This window comes from Haemorhous mexicanus, chromosome 3 (genome assembly GCF_027477595.1).
Source record: "Haemorhous mexicanus isolate bHaeMex1 chromosome 3, bHaeMex1.pri, whole genome shotgun sequence".
NCBI lineage: Eukaryota > Metazoa > Chordata > Aves > Passeriformes > Fringillidae > Haemorhous > Haemorhous mexicanus.
The window spans coordinates 40,095,214-40,108,868 of NC_082343.1; the positions used below are offsets into that span (position 1 = coordinate 40,095,214).

The window sequence follows — 13,655 nt, forward strand, 5'->3', positions numbered from 1 at the left end:
GTGCAGCAGGACACCCCACACCTGGGTCTACAGAAACACACCCTGTTTAAGCTTTCATAAGAGCTAAAAGAAAATGCTATGTACATTTTGGAAGGACATGAGAATGCTTTAGTGATGTTAATTGATCTAACTTTAGCTGCTTAGGCATCATATTATATGCAAGCCAGCACAGCAGAAATAACCAAAGCAGGCATTTCCACATCCTGCACCTTACTAATGTGAGAGCTAATTTCTGGATCAGACATTTTCAGAACTTTTGTTTGCATGCTTTAAACAAGATAAGCAAGTCTATCAGCTGTGCATGAAAAGAGATCTGACAGATTAAGACACGTGCCTGAAAGCAGGCTGCTGGTTCTGGATCACTGCAGCACAGCATCAGCTCTTATTACAAACACATAAATCTTTACAAAGCCCAGAGGTGGATGTCAAACAACTGTGACCTAAGAGCAGCTGTTCTGGGAAGAAAGAGTAAGCACATCAATTTCTAAATACCCAACTTAAGTTCAGTTTTCTACGAGACTTTCATTGCATTCTTTGAAAGTAATCACAGTTGATTTTTTGTTTTCCAGCTATAAAGACACAAGAAGCAATGTAACACTCACTATTTACCTTGGGCTGGCATATTCTGCAATACATTTTACTCTTTTGGCAAATTTAATGTACTTTACATTTTGCTGTGCACTTCTGTACAGTGCAATGATTTATTCTTATTGGTAAAGACACAGCTATAAGAAATTAACTTCTGTACTAAATAGCAATAATCTTGACTGCCCACAAACTGATCAGTCAGTCCATGATTTATGAATGAATTCATGCTTGAAGCTCCCCATTTACCCACTGATTACAAATAAGTTAGTGTTACACAATCAAAATCTGATCTGTGACCGACTTTCATGTCAGACAGTGACTGAAACAAATTCAAGTGTATGTCTGTAGGCTTGCATCCCACCCATCACATGTACTGCTTTACTAAATTCTGAACAAAATCCCCAAAATACAAAAATCACATAAATATGGTGATAAAATTAACTGCACTATCCCAGTTTAGCTTCACAGTATTACCAGAAACAACTTTAAAATTACCAACAGTTCTATGCTTCTATCGATTGCTCCATTACTGGGTAATTAAAAGCCAAGCTGAATTAAATAGGAAGCTGAAGGAGATAAATCAAAGCATTAAAAAGCTAATGAAAATAAAGGTTATATGTGCACACTACACTTTCAAGAAGTCATTTGTAAGCATCTGTAATATTATCCCTCAATAAATGCCTTTGAGCCTTTCTAAAAGCTGTACTCCTTTACTCTAGAAGTCATTCAGCAATGCTCCAGAAGAGCACAATTTTGAGAATTACTTATCGTGACCAAAACTTATAGTGAAAAATAGTCACACAAAAGCCTTTCCTAAAGATGAAATAAAGAATTGTGTATAGATATAAAGGAATTGTCTGAAACACATAGAACAAAAATTCTCACATGAAAATGGCATTGCATCTAAAGTTCAACTACATTAAGAAAAGCTACAGAAATGTTTATTCTGCACATCTGGCATAGAATGTAAATACTTGTTAGCAATCAACTCTGCTCTCCCAACACACTTGAAGTTTCAGCAGCCAGTGTGCAGTAATTTTTACAGTTTACCTTACTGCCACAGAAATAGGAGAAAAATATGTTAGAACTGAATTTGACAATGTTTTGCATCACAGCTGTTTCCTATAGGGAAGAACTTGACTTGTTCTTATATATTTTCCAGCAACTAGAGAACACATCAGATTCCTCCCACCCACCACTTTTTTGTATCTTATCAAACTTGGAAGATATTTTTCCAGCAATATATTGTGTGTATTCTGCAGACAGTATCAGATAGTCATGTTATGCACAATACATACAAGAACCCACTGTCAGCATACTTTACAATGCAGGTGTAAAAATTTACTCCATTAAAAGCAGTGAAGTGAAGAATTTAGGGACACAGTTTAGTGGTAGACTTGGCACTATTAGGTTAGCAATTGGAAAGATCTTTTCCAGCCTAAATGATTCTATGACTCTATGCAAACATCTGCTGGGGGGGGGGGGGGTTTATCTCATTAAAATGCACAACTTTTCCTTTTTTCTTCAGGAAGTTATTAAGCCACTTTTGTAGTGTGAGATAAAACAATTATCTAGTATTGTACTTTTAAGCTCTTAGCTGTAAAGGTTTCAAAGGCAACTTTCTGACCAAAGATTAACCAGAGACTACTACAACCAACAGAGTTCTAGATCCCTGTGCCAAGGTTCATAGTTTCCCTGAGGCATGGTAAAAACTAGCCAACACCTTCTCAGCTTTCATCTTGAACTTTAAGAATATCAACAATATGGAGAAGAACCATCTTACTTCATGATGCTACCATATGGGAACTATGAAATCAACAATTAAAATGAGCAATGGACCATTCAGTAGAAAGCCAGCTTTTCCCCAGCTCCTGTTTTTAAATCAAAGGAGGCTCTCATGCCCATCACAGCAGTCAGCTACCTACAGAGACCTGGTGAATAGTGAGTAGAAAAGAAATCCCTTCCAAGCAGAAGAACTAAAAGCTGTGTCTCAGTTCTACGCTTAACAACCACTACGTGCAAGTGAATTATCATTGAGACTCATAAGAACAGACCAGACTCCTTTGAAATCTGGGCATCTTCCCATTCTCCCCATGACAAGAGACAGCTGAGTAAAGAAGACAGCACCCATAAATTCAGCCTAAATTGTATGATTCAGATCTCTGTTGTAAGAGCTTTCATAAACAAAGGCTTCTACTTTCAACAATTTTGGAGCTGAGAAAAAACAGAAACTCTCACAATTACCAACTCAAGTTACCAGAGAAAATACCAGAGAATCAAGTTCAGTGCTTCCAGAAATGATCCCCATAGCTTCTTCTATCATTATCAACTCAGTGAATCATCCAACCTTGTTCTCTTAATAAATGAGTACTTCCATTTCCCTTTTCACAAGTTTAGTAAAATGTCTGGGGAGAACAGTAAGCGAACCTTTCTGACTCCCCTTGTCTGACTCACTGAGATTCTTTGGTCCCCCATGTAAGCAGAGCCAAATCTCATCATCTCTATCTCCTTTTTTTTCAGAAAAGTAACTGAATGATTTTGTGCATGCACACAATACACACATCACCAAAAAAGCAGTTCTCAGGGGCTTCCATCACACCCGTTTGTTTCCTTGCTTTGGGGGCTTTTTTATCTTTGTAGCAGATCAAGCAATTAGGAGCTCTTGTCAAATTTGAGTTTGACTCCTCCCAAACAGCCCAGCAGGCTGTAACTGTTTCCAAAGCAGGTTGAACTCCCAGAGCAAGGAATTCAAAATGTCAAGGCTCTAAACTAAAACCAGAGTTATCTTTAGGAATGGAATCTGAAATCCAGGCTTTATTTATATGAAAAACACATGCATATCCTCCTCCTCTAGCAAAGCTGGCCAAACAATTAGAGGATATATTGCACATGATCAAAAATTACACAAAAGACTATGTGACAGAACAGAGATTGCTACAAAACTTGCTAAATCAAATTAGCTATATTATTAGTGGAAGAATCACATTCAGGTGAGTGCTTTATCCAAAAAGTATGAAGTATTTATACATGCATTTGTCCAACTTATTATGTCAATTAAAAATTGAAAAAAGAAATACAAAAAACCCACAATATCAAACCAACACAAAATAGCAACTGATTTGACAAGATAAAGAAATTACAAAAAAATTATTATTTAAACAAAATAGATCCTAAATTTATAAAATGGGTAACTTCACGTACATATGATTAAAATTCTGAAAGATCCCTTAAATACTTTGTAAGTAGACATATTTACAGCTTTTAAAACTAATATTAAAAAATCCAAAGATATCTCCATGACAGGCATTGTAAATACTTTTTAAACTACATTTAATCCTAAAAGCCTCAATGAACTTAAAGATAATTGGTATTAGAAATTTACTTGTAACAACTTAACTTTGTAAGTTTTGATTTGGAATAATGAGGGGCACAATAGGAAACTGGGACTGCCTACACTTTGTGGTAAGGAAAACTAACATACTTAGGAAAACATAAACAGCTCATTCCAATGCACTATTACGTGCAGGCTTAATATTTGCAGTGTTCTATTTTCACTTTCAGTATGTCAAAAAGCTTCACATAACTAATATATGATCAGATAAGCCTAGTTAGGAGAATGCAGGCATACTGAAATACTAGCATACAAGTTAGATGTTTTATTTAGATTCTGCAACTGATTATCAGGAAAGAAACCATCATTCTGTATTTTATTTCCTATTACAATGACAAAGCAAGTTATTTTGAGGGACAAAGGTATAATTAAAGCAAGGTGAACAAAGCCACCCTTGCCTTTGTTTACCAAGGTATAAAGGAAGTTTCTAAATGTAACTAAATTGTTTCTTTAGAATCCCATGTGAAACATTAACAGCCCATTGTTTTGCCTTGTGTTTATTGACAAAAATGCTTTTAATCCTTTTTGTCCCCCTCAAGTCACATAAAACAATAACTCAAAAGCAGACAGAAGCAGAGATAAAACTTACTAGAGTGTATGTCTGAAATGTAACCAAAGAATACATTTCAAGTAGAAAAGATGAAGGGAGGGCAAAAATTATGCATTAAAACAAAAAAGTTACTGAGGCAATGATCTTGGGAGAGTTTTGAGACTCAGAAAAGTCAAATCAAGGATTAGCTAAGCTGAGAATCACAACTATGACAATGTTACTTCACTCAACCCTTCAAAACACATGTAATAAATTTAATTTGCCATGGATTAATATAGGAATACTAATCCTTGCCTTTTGGAGACAAAGTTCCTTTGCTCTTTAAAAATATAGTTTAGAAAATACTCAAACAATGAAGAAAAAATAAACACAACTTCTATATTTTTAAAATAAGCTAAAATTACTTTTCTATGTCTAGCAGACTCAGGGAAAAAAACTAACCTAATTTTCAGAAGTTCAAAGAATCTAGAAATTCCTAGTCATTCAAGCAGAGATTTTAAAAGATACCTTTCAAGAGAGACAAATAAAAGTTTCACTAAACTCATATATTTAATTATTTCTGTGATGGTAACTTTTCTGCAGCACAACTCTGTATTGTGCATAAAAGACCAAGCACAGCACTGAATAAAAACCAGAAATACACAAACTACTCATGAGTAACAAGAAAGTACTGAGGAAAAAAAAAAAGGGTTCTCAAACTATTCATATAAAAGATAAGAAAAGTTCAGTGACATGCATACAAATAGTTTTCTTTTAAGCTTTTATATAGTAGGTTTTATTTATTATGTCTCCATAGAACAGATCAAATTCTGAATTGTCTTGTAATAGGAATGAACTTTGTGATTCCTTTCTACAGAGCACCAAACACTGCTGAACCTACTGTCAAATCCTGACACTGCAACATGACTAGAACATAATCAACTTCTAACCTAAAACCTTCAGATCTTCCTGTTCACACTCAAAATGCATTATTCTCATCAACCTGAGACCTGGATTTCCTAAGGACAGAAGGAGTTCTCTACAACCCTAACTTACACAGAGAACTGCAGAGCTAACTAGCTGAAGGTCTTTGGCAAATGTTAAATGAAAATGTTACATGAAACTCAGAGGTACAACCTTAATTCTCTGTCTCAAAGTGTATCAACACATTTAGAGAAGGATATAATAATTTCAATAAAAGCTCATGAGGCAAGCTGCAACTATTACATATCTCAAGAAACACAATGAATACTTCGGGGAAAAAATAAATGTGTGTTGGTAGAAACTTTTTGCAGGATTACTGAGACTCAACCAACAAGCACTGCATTAATTCTGTGGTGTTAAACCAGCTGTACAAGAAGCTGTTGACTGTTGGGCACTGACATTCCACACCTACAAAAAGGCAGTGGGAAGATCTTCATTGATTTAAAGCTGAAGCAGGGTCTGCTCCTGCTATAGGAGACATTCTAACAACTTTGTCACGTGGACAATGCAGGGAAGTTTGGCAAACCATGCTGTCAAGTCATTCAGACATGTACACGAAATATTGAGGTCCCAGTTGCATTCTTAAAGAGAATTTTAAAATCACTACTGTTATTTAGTCAGGATATTACAGAGGGAAAAAAAAAATCACAGGGCAACAATGTGTTCTAAATGCTATTTTTGATTAGTATGACTCACACTTAGACACTCACATAGAAATATGTGGAAGAAGAAGATTGGTCAAGATGGCTTCAACATATATTATTTATCCTAGGCATAATAAGTGTAGACACAAACAGTATCAAAAATCAAAGAAACATTTAAATTGAGCAAAAGTAAGCACCTTCACATACAAAAGCCATATATGCTTACTCTCCTTGACTGTAATATTTAATGTTATCAAATCTTGGGGAATTTTTTGGAAGTATTAACTTTGTTATTTCTTGCAAGTACACCTGAACAACATCTTTACATAATAAAGGAAAAAACAATCTGTTTTAAATTCTTGGCATGCATCATAAATGCCCATACTTATTGATCTAGAGTCATGGAACAAGGATAAAATACCAAATAATCACCTGCTATACCCTTGGAATTTTTTTGCAGTTTTTCTGTTAGTACATAGTAGTGATTTGCCTAAATACGTTTCACTTATAAACTCTTACAGGGAGTCCAGCATGTTGTTCATACAATTACCCATAATGAATGTATAAGCTAAAACTTTAAAGCTTAATTTTTATGCTAAGAGAAAAAAACAAAAAGTTAACTTTCACATTCAATGTTTTAGTATTTGCTGGTAGGTTTTAGGGTTGGGTTGGGATTTTGGGGGGCTTATGGTGTTTCTTTTGGGGTTTTTTGTTGTTGTTTCTCAGTCTTTAACATTAATTTTTAAACAGCTTGAATCAGCTTTTCCAGCTATTGTGTAACTTATCTTTAGAAAGTAATCTTTTCTATACCACAGCAACTTGTTGCCAAGAAGAGTAACTTGTGCAACACATTTATTTACCAAGAAGACCCTGTGATCCTGGGGAAGTCTCTTCCGCACAGCAAAAAGAAAACACATTGGTCGGCAAGCAAGTTTCTCACTGAAACCACACCTTTCCTCACAAGCAATGCAAAACTTCCTGAGCTACAAGTTGTGCTAGAAAGCAGCCCCTGCCTCTTCCATGGTATTCTTACTGGGCCTATCCTAACAGAATGGCAATCCTAGATGGCACAAATTGATCTAATACCCTAAAATAATTTGAAAGGGCACTTAGGTTGACAATCTGTTCTTATAAAAGACAGTACTTCAAAAAGAAGCAGGTTCTAAAGTTCATACTGAAAATAAAAGCAACCTTTTAACTTATACAAAGTTCATAGATGCACACATTCAATTCCCTCTTTTTTAATTGCTACTGTAGTTCACAAGGGGAGTATTGCACATTTTGAACAGAATGTTTATTTTATTAGTTGGGAATAAGCGAACGGAAGACTTTTGTTATATACACGACCAAACCCCCCACAAAACACGCAGTTATAGCATGGTGTGTTACTTTCACACAATTTCACACAATTGTGTTACTTTCAGGACATCAATTCCCTATGCACTATGCACTATCCATGTCAAAATGAAAGTATGGCACATGAAGTCTTCAGTCAGTGTACGTCCACGCTCTTTCACTCTCCAGCGTGGACTAAAGTAAGTAGCATGCCCAAGCCATGAAAGCTGCCAAAGAATATTGGGTCTCTGTTTCAAAACTGAAGGAAAGCTAGGCCACCATGTTGCCAAGTCCACATCACCTGTTGCATTAACAGCACAAAATGAAACTGGAAGCACACAGTTACAAGAAACTATATCATCTTCACACTCAGAACAGCACAGAAACTTCAAATTCATTTCAACACAATCCACTTTAGTAATGGTTCATAATTTCGAAAACAATTGAGTATTTCAAAGTTATTTAGCAAATAATACTTCTTGGGCATAGAAATTGTTATTCAGTAGCTCTCTTTAAACTGGGAAAACATGCACCCAGAAAGTGAAAGAGCACACAATCACTAGGTGTGAGGCAAATTCCAAGTCGTCTGAAGGATCTTTTTGTTATAATAGAAACTTCAGATATATGCTGTTGCAAAATGCAGTGGGAAGTCAAGATACAGTTTCTGGTCAGTGTCTTGCAAACAGAAGCTTGGATTACGAACAACTGCAAAGCCCTAGTAAGTGGTTTTGAGTCAAACTTTAAAAATCCACATCAGAGTGTATTCCCTTTCACAAAGCATTTGTTCCAATATCAAACAGTCAACAATTTCTAGTACATAACAATGCTACCCAATCCTTATACCTGTATCTATTTCAACTGGGGCAAAGTTAAAACTAGTACCTGTCTGAATTCTCACCTATTTCCCCTAGAAAAGCAGCATTTTGCTCAAAAACACATAATCTGCCCCCAAAATGCAGAACACATGAGGGAGTACAATGCTGAAATACTACCTGTGAACCTATTTATGAAACTAAGGAGATTACTGGATCCATTCAAACCTAGTTAGAGCGATGCAGCACAGAATAAACTGTCTAAAACAAAACAGTCTTGGTAATATCTGTGTTTACACACACACCACGCAGTCACATTAGACTAAAAAAAAAAAAAAAAATGAGTTAGTCAAACAATACACATAGCCTTCTAGGGAACAGAGACATCTTATCTCTGAAGTTTCTCTTTGGCCCTTATTTGAACTTGACTTACTAGTTGCATCCAACCAAAATATATCCACATGGACTATAATTAGTAATCCAATCCAATTAAAGACATTGGGGTTCACTTATAGGCTCCTACCAAAATTTAAAAAAAAAAAAAAAATCAAAACATCAAAACCAACCAGTCCTACAAACTTAAGCAGTATACTTATTTAAAAAGCCAAAATAAGCTTCCTTCTCTACCTCATGTACTCTCTTTCCATATTCCTGTAAACAAGCAGATCTTGCCTGTAGATCAGCCGGCACAAACAGGAGATCATGCTTAAAATATTACCTGTCATAAGTTAAGGTCTACTTATCTGCATGCTTCTTGCCTTGATAACTAAAGCCCTCTATGTGCAAAATGCAGGGAACCATGTTTAGGAAAGTTTTAGCAAGACCTAAACAAACATTAGCTCTATGTGTCTTCAGTACTGAAAAAAGTTGGCAGTGCAGGTATCAGACACATCATAATTTTTGTAATAAAACCCTTAAATGGAAACTGGGACACGTTTCCATAAAATTTATGAGATGATGTAGATATATATAAGGAGCCATTCAACTAATAAGTACATCAGAGAAAAAAGCAAAACTAGAATAAAGGTCAAGAGAGATTAAATTGTTTATCCTTTCCACCCGCAGGAAAATAAGATTTCTCTTTTTTTTTAACATTTAATCAATGTATCATGGGACAACGTGAAACAGTCCTGGCTATTTCACTCCTCTTGGACTCCCATCCAGAAGTAAACCAAGAAGCCCATACAAAGCAACCCCGCAGCCTATAAGCCCGGTAGTGCTCGTTACATCACGATCATTTGCATTTAAACTACAATATATAGCGCTGCGAGCTCGCTGCCGAGGGGCGCCGCGCTGACCCCCCGGCAAGCAGAGCCCCCCGCCGCTCGCACCGTGCCGGGCACGGGGGGTTCCCGCCCGGGCACGCCCGGCCTGCCCCGCCCCGCGGCAGCACCTGCCGGGACCCGGCCCGGGCAGACCCCGCCGCAGGCCCGGCCCGGGGCCGCCGCCGGTCACCCGGGGCAGCCGGCTGCGCATCAACTTTTGCATGTGGGCCGCGGCCTCCATGATGGCCGGGGCGGGCGGGGGCGGGCGGGGGCGGGCGGGGGGGCCGGTTTGTTTACTTGCAGCCAGAGCCGGCGGCGGCAGCATCATCATCATCATCATCATCATCATCCCCATCCCTTGTGCGAGGCGCTGCCGCCGGCGGCCCGCGGGGCGCGGAGTTATTCTTAGCGCGGGGGCTGCGCGGGCACACACGCGCGCACACCCGGGCACGCTCGCGCACACGCACAGAAGTTCCCAGCGGATAAAATCCCGCGCTGGTCCCGGCACCGGCGCCCGCCGCACGGACGCGGGGAGGGGAGGCGGGGAGGGGCCGCCGCCGCGTGGGAACCGCCGGCCCCGAGCATCCAGCGCCCCCGGGGGCGCACGCCCTGCCCTGCCCCTGCCGCCCCCCCTCCCCCGTTACATAACTCTCCCCGCCGAAACGCCCCCGCCCCGCCCTTCCCCACCCCGGCACCGCACCCCGGCGGGGCGACCCCCGCCCCTCCGCCTCGCTCCCGCCCCGCCGCCGGCGCTAGGCCACGGGCGCCCCCGCCCCGCGCTCCCCACCGCCCCGGCCCCGCCACGCCGCCGCCCCGCATCCCCTCCCCGAGCGCCCCCGCCGCCGCCCGAGCGCCCCCGCCCGCCGCCGCCCGGCCCCTCCCGCCCCGTACCTGCAGAGGCGGCGGCGCCGCGGGCGCTGCTGCGGAGCCCGAGGGCGGCGGCGGCTTCGGGGGGAGAAGGGGAGGGAGGGCGCCGCTGCCTCCTCCCCTGTCCCCCCGCCGGGCTCGGCGGTCCCTGGCGGCCGGTGTCTCCGCGGGGGCGGGAGGAGGCGGCTCCGGCCCCAGGGCGCTGGCGGCGGCGGCTACATGGAGCTGCGCGCCCCGCTACGCAGGGAGGCGCCCGGGCGGGCAGCGCGGCCGCAACATCGATGCGCGGGGTCAGGAGGGCGGCGGCGGCGGCGGCTCCCCCCCGGCGCACTCACCCCGGAGCCGCCCGGGCCCCGCTCTCGGCTCCTCCCGCCGCCTCCGCCGGGCTCGTTATTGACTTTCAGGAAAACTCCCGACGTCACCGGCTCCCCCCGAGTGTCTCCCCCTCCGCGGCGGTGGCGGCGGCGGCGGCGGCATCCCCGGCTCTCGCGAGAAGCGCGGCGGGGACGGGGGGGCCGCCAGACAGCGCGGGGGGAGCCAGACAGAGGGGGGCGGCTGAGGTGAGGGTGGGGGGGGAGGGCGGCAGGCAGGGAGGAGGAGGAGGAGGAGGAGGAGGGAGCGGCGGAGGGAGGAGGGAGGACGGGGGAGGCGAGGCAGCCCGCCCGCCCGGCTGGCAGGCAGGGGCGGGAGCCGAGCGGAGCGGCGTGTCCCGTCCCGCCGCCGGGCCGCGGGTGGGAGCGGGAGGATGGATGGATGCAGGCAGCGGCGTTTGCCGGCGCTGCGGCGCGCCGCGCCGGGGTCTTTTCTCTCGGCATCGCGGCCCCTCGCCAGCCCCGTGTGCGTGTCCCGGGGTTAGTTCCCTTTGTTCTCGCACTCTGCAGTTACACAGCCCCCCTGCCCCGAGCTTGCCCTGGTACCCGGAGTGGTCCACTTGGCTCTGCAAACTCCTCCAGGAATAGAACTACCAGTAACGCCGCAGGAAGCCGTAATTCATCCCTCGTTGAAGTGTTTAGTGGATGCGCCAGCCTCAGTGTTGTTTAATTGTCTGCAGGCTTCGCCTTATCCCGGCGGGTAAATAAACACCTAGAGAGAGCGTACACCGGCGCTCCCGAGCCCCTGACTCTTCCCGTTGCCACCAGCACTGTCGGAGCGGAGCTGGTGACAGCAGAGCAGCCGCGCTGCGGGGTGCTGAGCTCTCCCGGCTCGGCGGAGCTGCCTCTGGGCTGCGCAGGCCGGGGATGCCCGGCCTGCTGCGCCCTGCCGCAGCCGCCGCCGCCGCCGAGCCTGGTCCTGCAACCCTAAGCGGTGCCTGAGGTTCAGAGCTACGGTGCCCTCGACGCTTTGTTCCACAGCTAAGCGGCTCTGCGTGGGTACTTGCAGGAGTTTAGTGTGCATAAAGATGTCTTCTAGCGTTTATGGTTGCAGTAATATGCACAAATTAAATTTCTTTAGAAATGCATCTATTTATACACGCAGTTCACACTGACCTGTGTCAGAACATGTTACTGCAGAGGAGAAATAGATATTTTGGATTGCTTGAAATGCAACTATTTGCTCTGTTTCATCAGTGCTGATTTTTTTTTTGCAAAAAATGCGCGTTCATCAAAATCACATCAAAAAAAAACCCGAAAAATGTTTCTCTAGCATGAACTTCACCTTTAATTTCTAAGTTTTCCTTCTTCTCATATCCCATCTTCTACAGCTCTTTGAATTATCAGACTTCCTTTTCTCTGTACCACTACAGGGCTTCAGAGAGATTTTTTTGAGAATCTAAATAATCATATGAGTTGGCACAGGACTGGAAATTTGCCTCCGGGGGCACTGAATCCTTTCCCTGCTGCGGCAAGCAACCACACCAATAATCCCATTCATAAATATGCTGAGTTTCCTCTTAGAACTATGAAGTTTGTTTGCTGCACTGTTCTTGCTACCAGGCTACAACCTAAGCTCTCTGTCCCACGAACTCTGAAGAAAAAGAAAATTTATACCATATTTGATTATGCATCTTTTAGAAAAATAAGTTAAAAAGGACCTTGCCAAGCATTACTTCCTTTCCCAGAATTTACTGTTGTCTTCCTCTTTCTCAGAAACACTTTACTAAAGTGAGCATCTTATTAACCATCAATATTCACAGAGAACCATAGTATCAATTATTAAAATGTGTTTATTCACTAATGCCTCCTTTGATCTATGCTACTATGCTGCTCCTGAAGAACGGAAGGTGTAGTTCTTGGAACGTGCCTTCTGTTTGCTGCAATTCCTCCGAAGAGCTCAGAACCTAAGGCAGCATGAAATCTGCATGGGCAGTAGCTGATAGACTGCCAATCAACTGTTCAGGTGCCAAACCCTGAGTGTGAAATCCAGGCCCACAGAAAGTCCTGGTATTTGATATCACTCAGGTTGTTCCTGCTCTGTGTTAATCCCTGCCACTCACAGCTGCAAATTTCTTATTAATAAAGTATGTGTGTATGGTTGGTCACCCTAATTGATGCCTCCAAATCTTCAAAAGCCAGCTATGAAATACTTCCGTTATGATGACAGTAACTTTGCTTACATTTATAAATAGACCCTTGGTGCAAATCACCTTGGAAAAATCAAGCCTAAAAGCACATTTATATACTTTTTTAAAGAAAAAAACCCCTTGCACCATGCTAAGAAAAAAAAAAAACTTATTAGATAGCATTTACCTACCAGGAGAGATAGTCTTCTACACTTTTATCTTGTTACTAATTGTTGGAAATGAAACAGTGGGTCAAAATCTGTCATGTTGATCTGGAGCTTAAACATGTATGTTTCAGCAACACCTGATTAGTAAAATTTTGTTCTATGTGATACAGCCAACTATTCACAGGTAAAATTTTTTTTATTCAGTATGACTTTGAAATCAGATTCACTATCTTACTCTGTATAAATTAAATATCAGCACTTTATTTCTGAAATGTATAATTTCTAGTTACTCCTAAGTTTTTGATCCTGCTCAGCCTTATATATTGACCTCAGTGTGCTGTATCTAAACTGATATTTTTATATGGATTACTAAATTTACAATATAAGTGCTGCTATGCAATGCTTTTTTTCAGTATAGAACATATAATGATTTTATTCCTTAGTATCATACTTCAATGATTCAAAATGATTTCTTGTAAAGAGTTAATCACTGTAAATTGGGCAGAAATGACCCCTTGATTAATAACCAAACAGAGGTACACCGCTTTCAGAAATAAAATGGCTGTGATGTAC

General features: G+C 42.3%; 1 protein-coding gene across 2 annotated transcripts in view; it reads right to left on the bottom strand.

Moving 5' to 3' along the window:
* Positions 1 to 10,905, bottom strand: part of AKT3 (AKT serine/threonine kinase 3) — a 153,017-nt gene extending 142,112 nt beyond the window's left edge. The window contains exon 1 of one of the 2 annotated variants that reach the window (XM_059841462.1): positions 10,751 to 10,905. The gene's annotated coding sequence lies outside the window, so the exon portion shown is untranslated. Of the gene's footprint in view, positions 1 to 10,439; positions 10,713 to 10,750 lie in introns of those variants that run through there. The other variant, XM_059841461.1, reaches the window with a different exon arrangement.
* Between the last annotated feature and the right edge of the window lie 2,750 nt (positions 10,906 to 13,655).